This window comes from Urocitellus parryii, unplaced genomic scaffold, assembly GCF_045843805.1.
Source record: "Urocitellus parryii isolate mUroPar1 unplaced genomic scaffold, mUroPar1.hap1 Scaffold_70, whole genome shotgun sequence".
Taxonomy (NCBI): domain Eukaryota; kingdom Metazoa; phylum Chordata; class Mammalia; order Rodentia; family Sciuridae; genus Urocitellus; species Urocitellus parryii.
Genome location: NW_027554136.1, coordinates 1,050,256 through 1,071,090, shown reverse-complemented (window position 1 = coordinate 1,071,090; position 20,835 = coordinate 1,050,256). Strand labels below are relative to the sequence as shown.

The 20,835-nt window shown below is 31.9% G+C and overlaps 1 pseudogene; it reads right to left on the bottom strand.

Moving 5' to 3' along the window:
* LOC144252942 (activating signal cointegrator 1 complex subunit 3-like) overlaps positions 1-8,289 on the bottom strand; it is a 35,960-nt pseudogene extending 27,671 nt beyond the window's left edge.
* Between the last annotated feature and the right edge of the window lie 12,546 nt (positions 8,290-20,835).

The window sequence follows — 20,835 nt, the reverse complement described above, 5'->3', positions numbered from 1 at the left end:
GGCAAAATCTACTGTACAAGAAAAGGAAAAATGAAAGAAAGCCCCCAAAAGTTTGGCAATTGCTTTGATAACAAATGCATATATATGCATTTGTATATATATACATATATATATATATATATGTGCATTTGTATATATATACATATATGTATATATATATTTACCAATACACACACACATTCAATGCATATGTATGTGTATTTATCAATACAATATTTGTGTGTATGTATATTGGTAAATAGAGAAAAACTATAATTTTGAGTTAGACTCAACCTCTTTGATAATTTTGACTTAACAGAAGTAAATATCATATGAAGATGGTGAAATAATGTTTTTATTACATTACAACTGAATTTTATCTGTAATTATGAAGCATTTACAGTATATAAAGCAGAGTTCTAAAGAAAAGACAAGATCTGTAAGCCACATGGACCACACAACTATAAAGCTCATAGGAAGACCTGCTATCACGTGTATCTAATTCTCTGTCTATGCACACACATTGAATCATAAAACTGACTTTAAACTTTAAACTTGTTAAGACAGTAATGCTTTAATTCTATCTTTTATTTCACTATAGGGCATAGAAGGGACATGACAGGAGGAATAGATTGTGTATAACAAGCCTATTTTTAAAAATGGTCTATATGTTTAGTTATATCTGGTTATTTCTAAAACTAAATGTACCAGAGTAAAAACTCATGGTGAAATATTAACATCTAACAGAAATATACCTGAAAAATAGAATGATACAAATATAAACATTATTAATGGGAAAAGAGATTTAAATAAAGGAAAATAATTACAAGAAACAAATTTATTTTTTAGTGTATTTTAAAAAATGATTAAGGCTCTTTATATTTCTTCTAGGTCCATAACTCTTTTCAGGTGAGGCAACAGTAGCAAATATTTATCCTCACATCATGAAAGGATTACAGAACCAAAAAGAAGGCTTGAGGGTTATTTTTTAATATTACTAATAAGATGCATTGAAGTAGGGGATAGGAAAGGTAGCAGAATACAACAGTTAAATAGGGCATTATGTAAAATTGTGGATGTGTAACCGACATGATTCTGCAATCTGCATTTGGGGTAAAAATTGGGAGTTCATAACCCACTTCAATCTAATGTATGAAATATGATATGTCAAGAGCTTTGTAATGTTGTAAACAACCAATAAAAAAAAGAACTTGCATGAAAATAAAAAAAAATTTAAAAAGATGCATTGAAAATCTAAGCAATATTAAGTAATTCTGTGCAATGGTACACAAATTGTTTTCTTAATCTCCATATCAGTGGGTATACAGTTAGTTTATTTTAGAAAATGTGAATGGAAAAATTAGCACTTTGAATCTTGGTGTTCTTCTTTTGGCTCCATGTTTAACTTTTTATGAACTGTCTGGTTGTTATGCATATGTATATTTCAACAACAGTGTATAAATTAAATGAGTCCACACATAAGTTAATAAAGAGAACACTCTATGAATTTCCGATTCAAATGTTGTATCATTTTGTCCAGGACTTAAGGGTATAGAACTACTGAATCCGTCTGAAATTTTTAAAGGGAACAAAAGTATTATAGAAAAGGTGTATATAAAACTTCAATAAATATGTGATTTTCTTACCCATTTTTTTATTGTTGGGGAAGATTATTATATAGTACTTCCCCAACCCAAAAAATAAATTTATCATTTTCCATGTATATTGATTTGATAAATTATAGGTATACTGAGGATGGTTTACAAAATTGCAATCACAAAACAGCTGCTAATTTATATAAAAATATCATTCACGAAAATTTCAATATATTTATGTTTTTGCCCTAAATATATTTAAATAACTTATTAATCATAGTGTAGAAATTTAACATGATTTCTTTTTTTTTAAAGAGAGAGTGAGAGAGGAGAGAGAGAGAGAGAGAGAATTTTTTTAATATTTATTTTTTAGTTCTCGGCGGACACAACATCTTTGTTGGTATGTGGTGCTGAGGATCGAACCCGGGTCGCACGCATACCAGGCGAGCGCGCTACCGCTTGAGCCACATCCCCAGCCTTTAACATGATTTCAAAGGGAAAATTTTAGAGACTGTGAGGACATAATTGAAAATCGAAGTAAAAAAATCAAGATGTAACCCCTAACCAAGTTCATAAATTAGTTATGATAATATCTTTGCAACTTTTTAAGGTTTAGCAATGTAAATTAAATGGAGAAATGCAGATGTTCATTATCAGCATATGGTTTTTCAAATGTGTATATATTCTTTTCAAATGCTTTGGTCTTTAAATGGCAGTTAAACTCTTGAACTTAGAGAATACAAACAACCATTAAATTATATGCCAATTGGCTTATTATATGGAAATACTATAATTCATATGGTAAAAAAGATGAGGAATAAATTTTTGTTCCTTTAAAAAATGGTTTCATGGGCTAGGATTTTTGCTCAGTGGCAGAGTGCTTGCTTTGCACATTCAAGGCACTGCGTTCAATCCTCAGCACCATGTAAAAATAAAAACAAAGATACTGTGTCAATGTATAACTAAAAAAATATTTTAAAAATGCTTTCACATGGCTATTCTCTTTCACTAAAACTATCTTCAAATAATAAGCTTCTTCTTTTCCTCAAGGGTACATGTCCTTCATAAGCAGAGGGATTTTACAATAACAGAAACTCTTGATTAAATTTATATGTAGTATTTGAATAATCCTTCAGTGAAACAAGAACTTCAGATTCAAAATTTGTTGGTCTACGTTTTGTACGTATGACCAAAGTACCTGACAAGAACAATTAAAGAAGGAAAAGTTTATTTTGGTTGATGGCTTTGGAGCCCTCATTTCCTGATCAGTGAATTGTATTGCTGTGTGTCTGAGTTGAGGCAAAACATCATGGTGAAGGAATATAATGGATAAAAGTTGCTCAGCTCATGAAAGTAGGAGAGATGAGGTGGGGAGAAAGAAAGAGGCCAGGGATGGTTATAGTCTAAGACCATACCCCCAGTGATCTCCTTCCTCCAGCCAAATCCCACATGCCTCCAGGTACCACACACTAGTCCATTAAGCTATCAATGGATTAATCTCTACTTTTTCCAATAATAAATTTTGATTACAATGCTTAGAAATCAATTTTGACAGTGAAAGGCATTCATTAAGTGGTATTATTAAATGAATTCCACATGCTAAGCTCCTGGCTTACAAAAGATAAATTAAATATTTTTGTCAACTTTCAAAGAGATTATAGTTTTTAAGCAAATGATTTAAATTAAAAAGTAAGTATATGAGAAATGGATATTAATTAAAATTACAACAGGAGTAAAATTGATTAAAGGACTATGGATCGTAAAGTACAAAAAGTTAACTAGCCAGATAAATCAAATATCCATAGAGAAAAGTTTTGTTTTTATTTAAATCTAACATAACTTTGATTTCAAAATTAATTGATCTACAAACATTTCATAGCTTCCTTGTATTTATTATTTTTGAACATTTTCCTTGACAAGGAAACTACTTCAACATTATTATCCTGCTATTTAATTTTAATTTGTTAGCACCAAATGGAAAACAAACAAAAAAATAAAAACAGAAAATATCAGTAGAAATAATTGTATTAGTTAAAAGATGATGAATAAAAGAAGGGGGCATTACAATTTTAGATTAATTGAACAAATATCCAGTGTCTATTTTTAATTCATAATGTTAATTCTACTTATTGAGAAAATATTCATATATACTTTGATAGACAAATATTAGACAGAAAATAAGGGATGGATGGATAGATACCCTCCTTTCCTGATGTCTGCCATATTCATAAGAATCTTCTTCTATAGAAGTTTATTCTTCTATAATTTGTCCAGTAATGGAATCTCTCATTTTGAGATTCCAGCACATGAATTAACTTATATTTGTGTCCATACTTATTTGTTTGTTTGCAGGCAACCAGTGGATTTTATTACCTGATTGTGAGATACATAGGTGAGAGAATAGATAAATGAATGGGTAAGACAAATGCATCAGGAAGGTAATCTTATCTCCAAACTACCATCAGTGTCATAGTTTAAATAGAGAATATGAATTTAAAAGCAATTAGTGTGAAAATTTTTTCTGTGCTATTTAATGAATATTAAGTAGCCCTCTACTAAGACCTTGATCCTAACATCAATTATGCTATATGCTGTTTGGGTCACTTTGTGCAAGGTGCTAACACAAACACAATTCTAAACCTGAGTTTGGTATTTCATAAACTGCACAGAATAATGCCAGTTGTGTAGCTTGTGTGAGTTTGCTTCTTTTGCTTTGTTTTGGTTTAGTTTTGTGTTTTTCAGAAGTTGTTTAAAATAAACTACTTCTACAGAACAATTAAAAAGGAACTATCAAGCTCTTTGTTGCTCATAGATTCATTTTATTTTGCTTTTCATTTTTATACACTTGAAATCATATTTTATCTTTCCATTTGCTTTTGCTTCACCTTTCTCCATCTCCTTTGCTCTGTGTACCTAGTGTTCTAATTGATATAATTCTGACTAAGCCCTTTCTTTCAGCAATTTGGGATAGGAAGAAGAAAATGCCAGAGAGATAATTTAAAAATAAGTTCAATGGGAAACTTTGATGGATGAAGAATTAGATTAAAAACTAAGTATGATAACCATAAACTAGTGGACTATGTGTAAAGGAAGAATTTGAACAGGTGCTAGACAACCTGCCTTGCTCTGTCATCAACAGAAAATAATCTGAAAAGAAAATAACTGGAAAAAGATTAGGAGTGCAAAATTAAGCACAACATAGATACACAAATAGGATACACTTCTATTTGTAAGGTGTAGAAAAGCATTTGGAAAGGAGACGTATAAAAGGAGTAGTAGGATAGAATTATGAATAGGAAAATGATTGGAAGTAAAGCATAACAATACAGGTCAGAGTACAGTTAATAATAAGAAGGCAATTTTTTTGCAGGATGAAATGTTCTCTAAAAGTTTTATATTAATTGTCAGATAATTTAATAAGTGTACTTATATTTCCCCTAGATGACAATTCAGGAACAGAATTGAAATATTTGATGAACTCTTGAACTCAGATATGTCATGAAAATAGTTCTTAAATACAGTAGACAAATTCTCAAATGTACACACATTCTTCATGTGGTTGTACAAATAAATATCAAAAGCTAATAAAGCAATATTATATTATTTTAGTATATTTTTCTGTAAATAATATAGTCAGTCACACATGAAATAATTAAAGTAAATAATACATAATTCTGTTTCTGAAATATAAAACAAGAAAACGTTTACTGCTCTGATAGGTGAGTAATATAATTCAAAATGCTATTTTCAAACAGGCTAGTGAGTTTGCCCTGGGTCCTGCATATGTTCCTGTCTAATTCTTCATCTTTTTTTAAAAAAAAAATTTAACCAAACAAAATTAAGTATCTTTACCTTGTTAATATTTTGAACATGGCTTTTCTTAGTATACTAGTTAATCTGTGTGAATATTAATCTTTTTAAATGGCATATCTGTGTTCTCTGCATTATGCAAATTAGCTGGTTTTCAGAAGCAATTGCACATATAAAAGACAGAATATTAATTAGAAAGTACTTATTACTAGAAAATCAAGGTACCTTCAAATATTTTCTATTAAAAGGAAGGTTTTGATTAAAACAAAGAACTTGTGGAAAGAGTATAAAAAGTGAATTTGAGTATGTTGACAGGAGTGTATTAAGGAACCTTATGAAGATTATAAGGATTTTGTACATTATCTTTGGAAACTTGAAAAAAATTTAAGGCATTTTAAGTTATGACAAGACAAAATGACATTTGTATTTCCAATATAGAGTATAGATATGGTTTGGAGAGCAAATTATAGGATAAATATAGAATTAGTTAAAAGGAAAGACTAATAGAGTTACAGGTTCATCAAAGATTCCAGTTTAGGTCAGAATGTTTGACATTTATAAAGAAAAAAATATATCATTTAAGACATTTGGAGTTGCAGGTAAACAGAAATTTAAACGTGATTTGGCTTAGTTGAATAGATAGTGTGTTAGCTTATATTTTAGAACTACATGCATTTTTACAACTAGGAGTTAATTATATTTCAAACAATAATGTCTACTTTTGTAGAATCTGTATAATGACATAGTTGTGTCATTTTAAACTAAATTTGTGATTTCTTACTGTTCTGGTAATTCATGCAATTGCTCTATAATTTTGAAAATGTTTGTAATAAGTATGTACAAATGAGCAAAAGCTCATTTTATGTAAACAGAGTAATTAGTAATCTCAAATTCTCTTAACGCTTAAAATGAATATGTTTACAGAAAAATTTTAGCTTACTGCTTTGAACAACTTTGAAAACATAGCATGTAAATGAGATTGAAGAAGGCATTATGTAAGAAATGTTGGAGGATATGATACTGAATTTCTCTTTTTTTTCTCTATGATAATAAAAAGACAAATTATGATAATGTTCATTTGACTAGAAATAAAGGCAATTGATATTAATACAAGAGAATAAAAATGTATGTAGTTGGTCATAATTCAAATCTATTCTTCCTTTCTCTTGGGGGAAGTGTCATTCTTATATATGCTCATTAAAATTTAATTGGAATAAAAATGTACTTTTTATGCTCATCCCTCAGAGTATTGAAAATATTAAGTATATCTCTAAATACCAAGCTATAGTCAATTACCAGTCATACTTTTGATCTGTGAACATTTTACTTTGGATATATCAAAATTTGAATATTACTATATTTTAGAAAATAATTTTAAATCCCAAAGATAGAATGTTAATGAAAAGAGCACAAATCTACCTTTTGTTTTATTCTATTTTTATCCTTTGATACATTTAGTGACCTTTTCCAACATGGAAATTCATATTGTCTTGGCACATTTTATTTATGTCTGTTTTTTAATTAATGTTTTATTTCTGTACAGTTTCTCTACTTTCCATTATTTTTTCCTGCCATATTCTTTTTTTTAGGATTGATATTTTATTTTCGCCTTTTCTGTTACATAGGATGTATAAATCAGGTATTAAAAGGTACAATACATTGTACAAGTAAGCACCACTTTGTGTAACTGAACAGGCAAAGAAATTACACTAAGCATCAGAATCTGGCAGTTTTCTGTTGGGAAAAATGACTAAGATGGGTTTAAATAGACTAAAACTATTAAATCACATCTAATATTTGATACTACATGATTCAATACATCTATAAAACACAATCATACAAAATGTGTTAAAATCAAAGAATATAACCAAAATTAAGACAGCAATTAAAACCTATACAACTTTTTTCTATCTATCTATCTATCTATCTATCTATCTATGTATCTATCTATCTATTTAGGTACAGAAGAATACTTTGAAGTATGCACATAACTTTGTTTCAGGTAGATTTTCTTTAAAAAGAATGAGCAGTTATCAACCTCCAGAAAAATCACATATAGCATTACTAAGCATATCCTCCAAAAGTGTATAATATGCACACTTGTAAAGTGCAAATTTTAAAAAAAATTGTAAGCAACAGGTGAGATTCATATTTATTTTATTTTAAAAATATTTTTATAGTAGAGGAAAACAATACCTTTATTTTTTAATGTGGTGCTGTGGTTTGAACCAATGCCTCACATGTGCTAGGAAAGAGCTCTACCAACTGAGCTATAAACTCTAGCTTCATGTTTAGAAGAATGTGAAAAGAAGTCCCATTTTAGCACTGTTGTTTAACGAACTGTCTTCTGATGCAGAGTTCATGAACTGTCCTGCTGGGACCACACTGTACAGAAACACTGTTTAAAGTTTATTTTTGCTTTTAAATTTTTTACATTATCAAAATCATTCTGTTATGTGTGTAGGATTCATTATTAAAATTCTTACTAGAAATAATACACAAAGGAGAGGCATATTCATTCCAATTACACTCCTGGAAGATGCTGCCCATAGTTGAGAAGGTCTTCTCTCTTCTTTTCACTGGTTGTGATTGGCCTTCTCATATGCTAAAACGTGAGATTTAGGGTTAGGTGACTGAGCAAACTTCTTATGAAAACCATGGAAGGGGCAACTATAGGGCCCATCTTTGTACGGATTCATACATGTGTGAGCAAGTTGAAGTCCAGTGAAAAGCATTTTCCGCAGCCATCAAATGTGCACTGAGTTCCACACAGTGACCCCTGCACTGGCCCTCCAGGGTCTTGATCTTCACCTGCTTCTACTTCCACTTTTGGTTGCCAGGTGTACAGGCTGCCAGCAGGTGCACAGTTCCCACCGCCTAGGTGACTCTTCTGGCGGCTGCTCATACTGCCAAGGTGACCGGTGTCTCCTCTATGTAGTCCTTATGCTGCCAACCTCATGCATCTGCACCAGAGTTACCATCTGGGGTTGATGCACCAGGGTCAAGTCCTCGGTGACCAGGGACTGCAGCGTGATCACAGGCTGGCTTGTTGTTGGTGATGGTGGTGGCTTGCCTCTGGCAGCCCGGTGAGTGTGATCAAGGCTGCTGCTGTAGCCACCTTCATCCTAGTTCTCTTCAACACGGTAGTTTCCATGGTCTCCACCTTTATCTTTATGCAGCTCCAGGATCTCAGCCAGCATCTCTGTGGCCCTGTAGAGGGTGTGGGAGGCAGGCCAAAGGGAAGGAAGACAACAGGAGGATAGGTGTGGGGAGCGGTAAGGAGAGGGGAATGCATGGTGGCTGGGCTTCTGGCCACCCTGGGAAGGTGGCCCCAAGCTCACTAGGCCACAGCTCCTCAGGCTCCTGCCTCTTTGTGCAAGGCCTTTTATGCCCTACCCCTCACCTCTTGCTGGGCATCCTCCTATCTTCCATTGTTGATTGTCTTAGTATTCAGATATTGACTGTCATGTCAGTTTTCCATTTCTTTCTGAGTAAGAATTGGTCCAAATTGTAATTGAAAACTCTATTTATGGATACTCTTATACTTTCATACCTCTTTGTTTGGGCTATGTAATAAACTTTAAATGGTCTGTTGTTGTGTGTAAATTTTTATTCTTTTTTCCTTGCTTGCATTTTGAACAGTTATCCTCAAATCTATCTAGTTTTCTATAATTCACAGGATCTAAAAGATCATGTACAAAGCATAAAGCTTTAGTCCTCAGTCTAGACCAGGAAGTGAGCATGGAGTTGAGAATTATAAAATATAATGGAAATAAACACACACACACATACACTCATACATACACATACACACACATATATTTATCTAGTCCTAGATTTAAATTTTTAGATTTTTCAGGTCCTTTCAATACTTAGTGCATCTGAACAATCTTCAAAATTTCTCTAATGGTATTTCTTCTCTTAAATTCTTGCTAGTTCATTTATAATGCTACAAACACTATATCAGTTATTTTATTGGAAGCACTGAGGACTGGTGTCTGTTTAAAAAAAAAAAAAACTCTCTTAGATTTTTTTTGAAAGGTGTTTTCCTGTAAACTATCTTAAGTTACCCTGTACCTAAGTATGAGAGTCTGTTTTATTACCTAACTGTTAACTACTTGAACTTTTGACACATTACTAGGTTATTTTGAGCAAAGTACCTTTAAAAAGTTACTTATCAAAAAAAATTTATTACTAATACTTGTTTTAAATACATTGTCTGTAACTATTTTCCCTTTGTTTTTATGGCTTCTTTCTCTGAAACCCCTTGATTTTGTTTTACTAAAGTTCCTTTATTAAGATCTATCTATCTTTGTGTTTGCTGTAGTGGTCTTGACTAAAACCATATTACTGGGTGCCCCTAATGACTGGCACTGACTTCGTGGAACAAGTCTGTTGATTGCTGTTTAATAATTAAGCAGGACTTTAGTTGTCACTGTAACGTGATAATCATTTTTGACCTCTGTCTCAGGAGAGAGAGAGAGAAAGAGAGAGAGAGAGAGAGAACTGGGAGAGTGGAGAGAGAGAGGTTAGGATTTCCTTAGATAATTTAATTTTTAAAAGGACTAAAGTAGCATCTTTCTGAGTTAAAAAGAAAAAAAAATTACCAAAGGGAATTTTTGCAACATCTACTTCTGCTCCCCAATTACTTTTTAAATGTATTATAACAGGCATGAAAGTAAGCAAATATATCCTGCCACAATTCAGAGAATATATGAACTAGAGAGAATCAGTAAGAGTGTCAAACTCATCACCATATAAGTTCATGAAATTGGGTAAGCAGTAAAATCAGAGCTATAGAAGAAATAATAGTGTCACTTGAGGTAAAGTATATGATGTCTTAGGAGAAGGCAATTTTATTTACTTCCTTGTAGATTTAGTTTTATATAGGATATTAATAAAATTTTAGATTACAAAAATTATAAAATTAAGTATTTTTTAAGAATTCTCAACTTACTCTTTTGGGTTTTTGGTTGGTGAATAAAATATGTTCTTATTTTATTTAAGCTCTATTTGCAAGTGAAATGTGAGATTATGATGAAGTGGCCAAACAAGGATTTCAGGAGAATTCAATATTTCTGTTCAATTAGAGTATTTCAATATTTCAGTCCTATTACAGGATTCAACTACTGGTGCTGCAGAAAAATAATAATGGAAAACCAGCACAGATTTTTAGAAACTACCTTCAGAAAATTATCATGTGTTTGCTGTGAACACTGTACAGTGGTGAAAATAATCAAAAGCCATGTTTCATCACAACACTGCTGTACCATCCAGCTTAGGCAAGGGAAAGGTAAAAGGGAAGTGACCTAATAACTGACCATAACATGATTCCTTGTCCCTATGTTAAATAATTCTGTGACTAATTTTTAAAATATCCTAGCTGCTTTACTTAAAAAAACAGTGGTTCTTTTAATTTAAGGCATGAATCAATTGAAGAGATTACCAGACTAAAAAAATTATTCTACAATATGTAGTTCAAAAATTAACCTGAATACTTGTCCAAAAGTCCAAGGATATTATGTGATAATTCAAGCTAATGCCATATAATTGCCAGCCTTGCTGTATTAGTGTGGAAATGCCAGGACCTAAAATCAATCTTATAAATATTTCAACCTGATTTCTCCAGTTAAACAAATACATAAACACATTGGAAGCTGGTATTGTTCTTTATAGAAGTAATTCTAGTAAACTTGTTTGATTAGTTAACAGTGAAGTCTAACAGATCTGTTATTAAAGAGATTCACCCCAACAGGATTTTAGGATTTCTACATTACTGTGCAAACAGAATCCCAGAAAATATAGGAAGTCCCAATTTTGTTTAAAAATTAATAATCTCCATTTATATGAGTTTTATTTATACTTCGTGTTTATACAATGGAAAAGTACCATTTATGTGTAAAGCTAATATAAATAACAAGGGTAGAAAACTAAATTGTATTAATCGCTAATTAGATAATTTGATTAGTCAATAAAGCATGTTAAGAGAAGTTAAATTGTTACAGGTCACATGGAATTTAAATTGAGTATAAAAAATAATTGAAAGCCAACACATTAATATAATTCCTGGATATTGTACAGATTAAGAAAATATTTCATATTAAGATCTGATAAGAACATTGATCAAGATTAAAATTCTAAGACAACATGAAAACATTCTAAGTGTAGATTTAGTTTTTAGTAAACTAGTTTTTGCATACACCCTAATTCAATGCATCTCAACAAAATACAATTTTATAGCATATTATGCAGAGTAGTCTTGATATTTATAAAGTAGAGTTAATTTTGAAAATTCTTAAAATAACAACAGCTTTAATTTCACACAAACTACCACCATCAAAATGTGACATACTTTTGATAAGGTATCTAAAGCTTAACTAAAATATCTAAAATATAACACTTCTTTGTTAAAATATATATTTTTTTCAATTTAGTTGGACACAATACCTTTATTTGATATATTTTTATGTGGTGCTGAGGCTCGTATGCAGCACCTTGCACATGCTAGGTGAGCACTCTACTGCTGAGTCACAAACCTAGCCCCATAAAATATAACTCTTATGATAACTCTTGAATGCAATTTAATAGATATAATGAATGCAATTATGCAAGGAGTATTAAATTGCTATGAAAACCTACAGTTATAAAGCTTACACTTATTTTTGTTATGTTACCACAAAAAGGAAACAATACAAAAAATAAACCACAGTTGGAGTTTAAACAAATTGTCATCCATTAAATTTTTTAAAAACATTTTAAACATCTTTTTATTATTTTTGAAAGCTGAGGACAAACAAGATTCTTCTCCAAATTATGACTAAGCCAATACATAGAAAGATTTTCTGAGATTTCTGTAAGCTCCAACTAACATCCTCTTTCTTTATGCTACATTTGGGCATTCAAGAGTGATGTTTACCTAGGTGGCTATCTCTCTTCCAAACTCATTTACCTGAATGTATTAGATGAAAAATGATGAGTATTGGGGAATGAACTTAATATTTGGCACATTAAAAGCTAAATAAGTATAGATTAATATGACCTTAAAAATGCCATCTTTTCTCTTTTTTATTTTACTTCTCAAGTAAAAAGACCTTATGTGATAAGAACAACCTGACCTTAAATAAGTTACATATTGTAAGTTTCATATACATGTATAATATACACATGTAATTCTTAGAATGTTGAAATCTATGTGTAGCCAGACATCTAGATCATAATAAAGATCTAACTTTGATTTTAATAATTAGGTAAGCTTTACTGTTTGAATTTATTGTCCTTCTATGATTTAGATGATACATAGTTTTATGTTGGTTCCACTGTTTGAATGATTCTATCTTCTGAATATTCATGTTTCCCCATACTGATATTCTTCTTCTACAATGACTCCTCACTCAAATAAAAATGTCATGGTAACCCTAAGCTTATTCAATTACCTCAGTTGAATTTCACAGAAGAGCATATATAGAGTTGATGTTGTGGTAGGGGTGAATAGGGGATTATGGTCCTGTTGAGAGGCTCCAAGGTAGATGCCAGACTGATCCCTAGGGTATAGGAAGGCAGCTCTGTAGGCCCAAGAGGACATGTTATAGGATAAAGAACATGGCCAGAATGAGAGGATGACTCTGAATCAAGCTCTGTCTTCTCAACCCAGGAAAGATGGACAGAACCAGGCCTGTATGGATACCTGACCTTGGGTATGTTTTCCTGACTCTTTCAACTTTTAAAAAAGTCATGGGAAGGTGGGTGCAGCCTCCTCCTCATAAGGCACTTGAAAACACTTGGTAGGAGAAAGTGGTTGCCAAGGAAGTGACATCATCTCACTTTCTTCATTGGAGTGACCTCACCTCACTTCCTTAGTGATGGAACTCTCTGAACTAAGAATAAAGGTACCTAGGAACTCAGAGGCAGACAGAGTCCCAGTCTGCTCACTTGTTTGGCCTCACCAAGTACAGATCCTACTTTCTTGGTATCTATTGCTCCATGGATGGCCGAATGTAATTAAAGCACTGAGGAGGGGGCTTTGCTGACAATGAAGGTACAGGAGTCCTGAAAGCTCTCATGAATTTGCCCAAGGACACTAGAGCTGAGCATATAGAGACTATTACATGTGAACGTGGTTTAACATACAAGTCAGATGACACTGTGCATGGACACAGGCACTTTTCAGGTGTGTGTGTGTGTGTGTGTGTGTGTGTGTGTGTGTGTGTTTGTGGACGTGTTTTTGATTTCTGACTTTGTCTTTCATTGCCTGAAAATATGGAGGGGAAAGCATTTGTTCCATTGTTATTTTCCTGTATAATAATGTGTCCTTTTCCTGGAGGCTGCCATTTTGGTGTTGATCTATCTGTCTAGGTTAAAGAACATGCCCTAGGAAGAAGAAAAAAGCATGCAACAGTGGAGGTGTATGTCCAGTGAAAATCTTCCCAGTGTTTATCCCTGCAAATTAGTGAATGGACAGCTGCTTGCCTTGTGGATGCGGAAGACTCACTACTTTTATTTGTTCAAGTATTCCTCCTGAAATTCAGCCACCACAGAGTAGATGATGGTGGATTTGCATCAAAGAGGTTTACCAGCTCCAAGACCTCTGAAATGGCCATCGATGGGCTTCATGAAGAGACCCATAAACATCACTGTGAGACTCAGAAATCACTGTGGAAGGTAAGGTTTTCAGAGGAGAACCCTTGCTGGATACATAGATATCCAAGCAGGATGAGCAATAGAAGAAATTCACTGTCCTAGTGTTGGTCCTGTAATAAAACTCTGTCCAGAGCTTTTTTTATCTGCTATTGTTCTGCTCTCCTCAGATGAAGAAGTTCTTTGCCTCAGGGTTCTCTTTGGTGACGCCTCAGGAGAAGAACTTTAGAAATTTGCTTGAATGGGCTGCATCTGTTATTCAGTGTTAAAGCACTTGCCACACTTGAGTGAGGCACTCTTTGAGAGCCTCCTCACAGCTTCAAATTATTAATCATATTTTTTCTCTGTCCAAATATAATAGTACACCAAAATCAAATTGGGTGGAGACTATCCATTGCATCACAAGAGATTCCAGACATTCTTGAAATTAGAACAGTGACCCTTTAGGCCCAATGTGTTAGTCCTTGCCCTTAAGTAGCTAGGTCTTAGGTGATTGAGTTTCTTCTAGCTCAAATTTACATAAGGGAAAAAACCCTACCATTGGCAGACTGGAAACATGTGTTATTGAGTTGAGCAGTATTAACTCTGGTCTCATTTCAACTTCCCTGGATCTGGGGATGGTATCTAGCCCACCATGAATTTAGGCAATTGAGGGACCTGGGTACTAAACATTCACAGCTTTTCCTGAATATTTCTGCATTTTCTATTTATCCTTAAGACTATTGCATAGCTTTATATTTGCTTTCTTTTTAAATGATTTTTGATTAGTTTTACTGGATAAAGAGCCCATGGACTTGAATACTTTCATACTTGCTGTCACTTTTTCTACATCATGTATTTTTAATCCCCAAGTTAATTGGTAGTCTTAATTGATATCTGTGAGACTCTGTATATCAAATAAGAAACTCAAATTCTGTCAGAGATTAGATATCCATGGTAGTTGGATACAACTATTTGTAAAAAAAATTAGGCATATAATATATGTGGAAATATTATTCTTGCCTATATATTTACAAATTAATTCATTTTGCCTATGTTTTCCAAATTAATTTATTTTATGTTCTAATAATTAAAACATGATTGATTATGAAAATTGAACTGCATGCTACAGAATTGGGTCATTCAGTTAGATGCTAGTATTGCTACCACTAAGTACAGAATGACAATTTAAGACACTTTTTCAATCACATTAGTGAATTACTTCATAGGACTTTAAATTGGTTTAGAAAGAGACTGCAGACTAGTACTTTTCCGGTCAATAAAATATGATTTTTGGAGTTTAGTTTCCTAGATCATACCTTTAATCCTATAATTTGTTGTTTCATTTCCCAGAGGTCGAGAAGATAGTGTACATGTGCAAGGTATACATAGAACAAGAATATATATATATATATATATATATATATATATATATATACAGTATTTTCATTGCACAGCATATTCTTTCAAACATTAAAGTATAAATCACATAATAATTTGAAAACTGCAGACTTTTCTAATCCATTCAACAAATACTTATTGAGATTGATTTTTTAGTATTTTCTTTCTTTTTGTAAGAGTAATTAACTTATTAAAATTCCTAATGTAATACACAATTTGCAAAACAATCCTGAGTTCATATTCAAGCACTATTATGGTAAACTCCTTGGGTTTTCTCTAGCTGTTAATATTAAAATACAAACCTTTTAGCTATTTCCAATTTCATGAACTATGTAGATGATAGAATAAATCATTAACTTAGAATTAAGGTAAACATTAAATCTAAAGTGAATTTAGATGATTACTAAAATATAGATCATTCTGTTACTTACAATTGCTAACAACATTTACATTTTTATTTGACTTCATACTAATAGAAAGCAAATTAAATATTTTTAGCAATGAAAAATTATTAGATGTGACTTCATAGAAATTATTCCCACTTTTAGTGTATTTTAGAGAAAATTATTAAAATTCTGGAACCCTCATTTTGACCTCTGTCACGAAATCTCAACAGGTTATTTTGATCAGTAAATAGGATGACATACAAATATTTAATACAAAACCATATACAAAGAGATTATGTTTTATTAGTCATAATTCTCAGCATAACAATTTATGTGTGTAATTTTGGTTAATATCTATTGAATTTCCTACTGCAAAATATTCATCTAGGCAGCACTGTGAAGAGGAAAAGGAGTTGTCACATTGTCCTGAGCAAGAAAGGCAGGAACATAGTACTGGAAAATATTGATCATGAAAGGATCTCATATAATCATAGCCATGGATAAAACTAGGTTTGTGTATCAACTCTAAGCAGCTAGTTAGTTATGTTTCAGGAGTGAGCTGCTCAGGACCTGCACTTTAGCACATCTAGTTTTACCCTATGGTGATGCAGAGTGATAGTAGAATAGAGGTGATAGCACTGACCTAGGTGATATTCACTGATCCATGAGAGTTAGTTCATAGTAACATTGCATGGGAATTAAAAGCCTCTATATTTTCTACTAAGTTCATGATTTACAAATGTTCTAATCAGTAATAAGAAATAAAATTGAACTGGAGATGGGTAAAAATATAATTTTTTAAGTGAAGGTACCAAATCACTGTTCTGAGAATTGAAGTGGAGATAATATATATATATAGAAAAAGAAGAAATAGATCTTAGCAAAAAATAAAATGTGGGAAAGGTCAAAAAAGATAGATACAACATGACATTTATTTATTATAAAAACTTAATTTTTAAAAGTAATAGCCCATTTAGATTATAGAATCTGGCTGACATTCTAGTTCTTCTCCTACTTGGGTACATCCAAAGTAGGAAAGGACACACAACTGGTAACAAGAAGTTCACCTTGCTAATGCACTGAAGAAAAGAATCAAGACTGCCACAAAAGAATTATCTTCAGGAACTTTCACAATTAGATGGAATGACTGCCAATCTGAATAATAAGAGTACTCATTGCTAAACTTCTGAAGTTTATATTTACTTCTTATTTTAAATGGCATATTATTAAAATGTATTCTTAACATAGTCACTAAAAATCAACCAATGGAATTTAAATGCTTATGTGTATCAACTCTAGTATACCTCTCTTGTATTATATATAACTTTTGTTTTAATAGTATAAAAATATCAGTGTGCATAGGTGTAAGAAACTTTGGTTTAATTCAAGGTCAGTGTATCTTCAGTTTAATTTACTATGAAAAATAAAATTATAGAAATTCCCTTTCAGAAATATAATATGTATACTTTTAGTGCCATTTCAAGTTAAAAATGTCTTCAGTTATAACAAAATAATCTAAGAATATTTGTAAATTTAATATTTGGTATAAGTAAAAATTGAGTTTGTAGATACTTCCAAAGGTACAATCTGTCCTCCATTGTATATTTTTTAGAACTCAAGTTAGTCCATATGGACTTGAGGAAACTCTTGAAATAACTATGCTCACTACTAAAAAAATTATCTCCCAAGTAATTGAAAGATGAAAGCAATATCTAAAAATTATTTTTTTATAACAGGGCACAGTATATCCACTAGCAATATAACTCAGGGATTTTTTTTAGGGTCTAAAGTGTGTTTGATTTTAGTCTTTCTGGCTCTTCCACATTAAAAGACCATCATACAATTATATTTTAATCTTTTCTGGCTATAAATATTACTATTATTTTATGTATAAAAAGTATGAAAGAAGAAAGTTTTTTCACAAACTGTATTGTATATAACAAATTTATCTGTGTCAAGAAAATATGAAGGTCACTCCATCTTTAAGGAATTTTTGCATCAGAGGTCATTCTATAACTTCTTGGCATACACCACACTGTGTGTTGTAAATGCTAGAGAAAGATAAGAGAAGATAAAATTGTTAGACTCCATTAATATAAATGCAGCAATTACTTAGGACACAATGCCTTTACTTATTTTTATGTGGTACTGAGGATCAAACCCACTGCATAACACATGCTAGGCAAGCCCGCTATCACTGAGCTAAAACTCTGGCCCCAATTTCTTAGATTTTTTAAGAATAAAAATGATCTAGTTAAACATCAGATTTTCTTTTCAGACTGGTTAAATAATTCCCCTCTTTCTATAGCTATTGCTAGGTTATACCAAAAATAAATACTATATTTTTTTAAATATTCAAAATATTTTAATATTTTATAAAATATTCAAAAACCTTATGATTTTAAGGTAAGTACACTTACCTAACTTTTGCAAATTAGGTTATTTCCCATGGAAACAGTAGCTGGCACACAGAAACAGAATGTTTATAACTTTGATATTTCAGCTGTGCTTGTCAGGAAAATGATGGAAATGTCATTGTCTAAAGAAGCACCTGCAAGCTTTTGGGTTCCAACAGATGTGCAGAATATAATATTTTAGCTTCTTAAAAATTTTAGTTCATAGTGTTTCTATATAAATTATAATTATGCCTGCTTTTCAAGGAAGCTTAATTGGTCTAGGTCTATTTTAGAAAATGGCATTTTAAATAAAATGGCTTTTAAAAAATAAATATAAATAAATTATATTTAAATAAAATAAATATAATGGTCTACAGCATTCCCAGAATCACATTGAGAAAAATTATCTCAAAATTTTGCTTTAGTTCAGACATTTCTTAGCAATAATTTTCATGCAGATACACTTATGTGTAGATATAGCATCTCAATTCTAGAAATTCATTTATCTGTGGCTATGAACTTGGAATTATAGATTTCATTATCAGTGGTAAAACAAACCTAGGTAACGGGCTGGTCACCACTTTCTCAGCTACTAATCAACAAATATCAAAACCTGGTTTTTAATGATTGTTATCTGTTTTGTTTAACATATTTCTTTAAGAGATAATAAAGTGTTAATTCTCTGCTGTTTTAAATACAAAAATGTACTTATTAAAGTGGTATTGTGGCTGAGATATGCAGTGTCTCACCAAAGCTCCTTTATTAATGCAGAAATGATCAGAGGTGAAATGATTAGACAGTGAGAGCTGTATCCTAATCAGTGCATTAATCTGTTTGATGAATTAATAATTCAGAAAGATAGTTGTACTGGATGGTAACTATAGGCAAGTGGAGCATGGCTGGAGGAGGTGAGTTACTGAAAGCATGTTCTTAAGGATTATATCTTATACTCCTGCATTCCCCTCCCCTCCCTCTCCCTCCGCCTCCACCACTTTCCTTCTCCCTTGGCTGTTTCTCTCCCTCTCTTCACTTCCAACCTTCAGCAACACTGAGCTGACCAGCTTTCCCCCACCATGCCTTCTGCCATGATGTTGTGTCTCACCTCCAACTCAAAGCAATGGAGTAGGCCAACCATGAATTAAAACCTCTGAAACAAAGAGCCAAAATAAAATTTGCCTCCTCTACGATGTTCTTATCAGGTGTTTTGGTCACAGCAAAAAAAATCTAACACAGATGGTCATCATAATTCCTTCCTATTGATGCATTTAGAAAATTTGCCAGCACCTAAATGTCTTTAGTGACTAAAAGACTAAAGTGAAGAAGAACTGTAATAAATTTAAATTCTTTTCCAAATTATAGCTTCGGGATTGTATTTTTTGTGCAATGAAAACATGGTAGTTTTATAAAGAAAATAAAATTATACCCTTTTAAAAACATTACTTATGTTTTACATATAAAAACAAAGGTAAGACAAACTAAAATATTTGATGAGTCACATTAGCACTCTAAAATAAAAAAAAAATTCTCATAGTTTATAAACTTAATACCAAGAAACAATTAGTCAAAACAGTGTAGTCAAGTCCATAATAAACTGGCAGTTTTTAATGAGAGCTTACTAGCTAAGGGCAAATGATAATTTTTTATATAATTCAATGGAGTTCATTGAGACACTGCTGCATATAGGACATTATCAGTCTATTGAATAATACAAAATAAAAGAAAGATAGTTCTAATGGATAACAACCCTAGAAGTGTACTCCCGAGCAGGTCAACAAACTCCAGAAAAATAGAGGGCCCAATCTTATCTTGGGCATATCTCAAAATCTTTATATATTTCTCAAAATTTTTCTTAATTGATTAAGCTCTTTCCAAGATGTTATTTTGTGTAAATCATGCATTTTCTTTTCCAAAGTACTTTGAAATAAGGAAGGGGGGGATGCTATTAATTAATGCTAGGAGATGTGAGGGTAATCTGGCTACAGACAGCTTTAACTCAGTAGATTTGCCAGGGTTGCTTAGGCTGATCTGAATGTCTGTGGAATGTAAATTTCCTTCCTCAGTATTTCCTCCCACAGCTGAAATGTTACTAAAGAGTGGATAATCCCTGTCAAGAACCATTTTCCTGGCAATTGTGTAGGAGTAACATACTCCCTTGCTAGGACCTCTATACAAGCTCTTCAATCCACTAGCAACATAACTGAGGGTCTTTAAGCTTCCATGATGTCAGACACATCCAAAAGATGTGCTGCAGTTTGTTGTCTACCTATCTTATAGAAGAGAGAAGAGGAAAGAAAGGAACGAGGGAATGAAGGAAAGAGCAAACTATTAATTTCCCCTTATCAAGACTGAAGTACATTGTTGTCATTCCTTATAGGATATTATAAATTTAATGACATACATTTAATAATTCAGTTTCAGACTTATTATAATAAATCATATAGTGGTTCCTTCATGCAGATCTGTCAGAATTATAGAATTTATAATGTACAATGGTTTTTCAGTATAATTCAGGCTAAGCACTAGCCAAATACAAACATTTCTTGTATAATTCTCTAGCAGAAGTTGATTCAGCTTCTGTTTCAACACTCTAAAATTCAGAAAGCTTACTTTCTTGAATTTTAATATATTCAATTTGGAAAACATTTTTATATTTTT